We start from the raw sequence: 3709 nt of genomic DNA, 5'->3' as shown, positions 1-3709 counted from the left end.
CACACACAAAAAACACGGGAACACATATCACACGAGTCAAAATTGGGAATTGCATCGGACATCATTTTGTCATTGATGCATTGAATGACTATCAAATAGTGATGATACCAGGTCTTCTCTTATGATATTGTCGCAACCGTACAACGGACACTGCTTTTAGCAGCATTTTTTATGATTATGGAAAGGATTTGTAGCTTTTAGTTAATAATCCGTGGTATAAGCATATTATGTGAAGTTAACGTTGGTCGCGTTAATAACGTTAATATTAACGGTGGTGCTCTACTATTGTCAGCCTTCCATACTGCTGTAAGAGTAATATCCGTTACAATACGGCCTTGGGGGAACCGCTATACCAATGAAGAACTATGGCAATTTATGTGTTGCGTTAAGAGGGCAATTTCTTATATGCAGTGTCAATATATCAGCTCGAAACTCACATCTATTACATGAGCCATGTAGGCGCTTTACTTGTATTAGCACAGCCAAAGTCTGAGTGTTGTATGTTTGTGGTTGTAGAAGAAAATATTACTTTCACATAGATGGAAGGCAAAGATGGTTCAACGAAACAATTTTAAATAACATCAACTGTTTCAAACACCGAGGTTACTGCAGCTAGGGTTAACTTGGCAGTCTGACATAAAAAAGAAATATGAGACACAATCTCAAATTCATACAGGACGTTAAGCACCATGTTTAGATCCATTTAGACAATGAAGTTGACACGAGACCTTTATGTTCAGAGGCTACAGCATTAAATGTGAAGGTTCATAATATGAATCATTTATAATGATAAAGAATTCCACACATTTTATGCTATATTTCATCACTCAGTGATTGAACATAATAGGATAAAAAGAAAACGAAAGTCGATATATAATTTTCTAATACTATCCTACTATATTTATGTGTCTAAGCCCCTTTGAACCTTTTTCCTGAAGTTGTATGATCCCTGGATAATGTTAGACTGTCAAGTTTTCTTTCTGATAAAATTGTTATTTCTTCACATGACAGGATTTGTAAGACCACGACCATAAGACTACACCCGCCTATTATGAATACTTGATTACATGACCCACAGCCCGTGAAGATCCGGGGTAGAATAGGTCTTTAGCAACCTATGATTGGCGTAAAAGGCGACTATGCTTGTCGTAAAAGACGACTAACGGGATCGGGTGGTCAGGATTGCTGACTTGGTTGATGCATGTCATCGATCCCAATTGCGTGGATAGATGTTCATGCTGTCAATCACTGGATTGTCTGGTCCAGACTCGATGATGTACAGACCGCGGTCATACGAGGGGCGTTCAATAAGTTTTGCAACTTGGGCATTTGTGTTTACACAAACAATGTCAACTTGTGGCAGGTGTGACACTAGTCATAACATCAGGTTGACATGTGTCATAACAAGTTCCAGACAAAACAATAAGTTTGATGTGATGGCTTCTTTCACCTAAGGGTGGTCACAATCATGGATTCTCTCAAACATGAACAACGCGCTGTAATAAAGATCCTTAAATAGTCCGGTTCACAAGTCGAGAATTGCACAGGCTGCCATATGTGAATGTGGATTCGAACAGTTAAATCACCCGTCATACAGCCCACAGTGACTATTTCCTGTTCCGGCAAATGAAATCTGCCCTACGTGGAAGACGCTTCCAGGATGACGAGGACATAAAGGCTGCCACAGAGGCGTGGTTAGAGGCCAGTCTGCGGATTTCTATAAAAGTAGTATTAAAAACTTGACAAACGGAATACGTGTGTTGAGGTGAATGGAGATTATATTGAAAAATAAAAGTGCAGAAGATATTCTGCGACTTGGTCTAATATTGAAGTTGCAAAACTTATTGAACGCCCCTCGTATAGCTGGAATATTGCTGAGTGCGGCGTTAAACAATAAACAAAACATAATCCACTCTGTCCCATCCAGCGGTCATTCCTATATGCCCTACATGGAGAGTTTGTATTGTTCCCACTGACAAGGCCTCAAATATCAAAAGTAATGTAGTTATGCCTATATGCAATGAACCTGGCATAAGTGACATCTCAAATAATGCCACATATGAGACCAGTCTGTTGACTGAGGAAGATCTGTGCCCAAATACGCATCAGAACGATGAACATTGGCTTTCTTTATTTTCAGAGAACCGTCTTATGAGCTGGCCGATGGCTCTTTCAACAACACTCCGAGTCCTTTTATGTGCTCTGTAAAACCAGTTCAGAGAACACACACACACACACACACACACACGCACGCACGCACGCACGAACTTATTTCTATGTATTGCGGGATGTTCTGTCATTACATATGATTCATATTTTTATATAGGTATGTTTTATGTAGTCTGTCCATGTATAAGAACAACCAAATATCTTTTTCCATTTGAACACTTTAACTTTTCACAACAACCAAGGGGGATAACTCTCATTAAGAATGCGTGTTTACGATGTAGGAGAAATTACCGACTGTAGGATGTCTGTGAGCCACAATTTGGTTTCAGATACGGAATAAGCAGCTAGTTACTGCAGGGGTAGCCACTATCTCCAAGTACATGGAGGTGACATCCGGCTGGCACAATATGTCGTTCAAACAAAATATGAAGTCTGTGAGGATTCTAGAGTCGTGAGTGGAACATGGCCACTTCGCAACAAGGTCAATTATCATGTTATTTGGATCAAAGACAAGATGTGTGTTAAAACTACGGTACTATTTACGATTTACATATGACGGTTCGTCTACAGATGGTGCAACAATCTGCACATGGGTCCCATCAATTACTCCAACAACGCCAGGGAAGTGAGCGATGGTGTAAAGCGCCGCTTGACTCCGACGAATGCAACCCTGCGTTGTCGGAAAGTGGATGAACTGGGATGTTATACATATATAGGCGTCGGACAAGACTGACACAGACTGATTTATTGCTCGACTGACCGATGATTGGGAAAGCCCATAATCATCCCGGTTGCATCTCTACATTGTGCCGGTAGCAAAATAACGTAGGGTCGCTACATTTTCATTTCCTGTCATGGCATGAGAACGAGAGGTGCTAGGACATATTTTATCAGCTATTAAGCCAGTCACATATTCCAAACAACTCTTGTTTAACCTATATCTTGTATTAGTTCTTTGTCATTATATATTTGAAGTACATCTCGTCTGGCGGTGGTTTGTAGAATACCTCTGGCAGCCATAATGGATGTCTTAAAAACTCCTGAAGGACATAAGTAAGCTCATGAGGTATCTTAAACTTTCGCAAAGAACTAAGCTGTGAGAAGCTATGTGAATATGAGTTAAGAAATTACAATTAAGTTGGTTGTTAGGGAAACAAACATTTCCTTGTGGATTTAAGCATGCTTAAGGCTTTGGAAAATTCTAAGAAGCTTTGTGAATACAGCCCCAGATCATCGATAAACCTCATGCGTAAGTTAAAAAGAAATTCTTGTCCAAATTCCCTTGTGTCGTAATGTTTTGGCCACAGATCAGCAGGAAGGGGAACATAAGTCAGTCACATGATCCTCACTACTCCTGCCTCCAAAATATATCACTTTACATTGTCATGAATCTCATGATTTACACAAAATCTGTGTTACAGACACAACAGGGACGATCTCGCTTTTGTGGGTAGTGATCGGTAGCCTTGAATGAAATTGGATGTTTTGCGTCTTTGGGCACCCTGGAGACATGTAAATTACCAAGTCAAAGTAGAGAATA

General features: G+C 40.1%; 1 pseudogene; it reads right to left on the bottom strand.

The window, feature by feature from the left end:
* Positions 1-2105: 2105 nt before the first annotated feature.
* On the bottom strand, positions 2106-3189 carry LOC139456578 (putative nuclease HARBI1; annotated as a pseudogene).
* Positions 3190-3709: the final 520 nt, after the last annotated feature.

This window comes from Haliotis cracherodii, unplaced genomic scaffold (assembly GCF_022045235.1).
Source record: "Haliotis cracherodii isolate W230 unplaced genomic scaffold, xgHalCrac1.p SCAF_1, whole genome shotgun sequence".
Classification (NCBI taxonomy): domain Eukaryota; kingdom Metazoa; phylum Mollusca; class Gastropoda; order Lepetellida; family Haliotidae; genus Haliotis; species Haliotis cracherodii.
The sequence above is the reverse complement of the archived record's forward strand: the minus strand, read 5'-3'. Positions and strand labels throughout refer to the sequence as shown.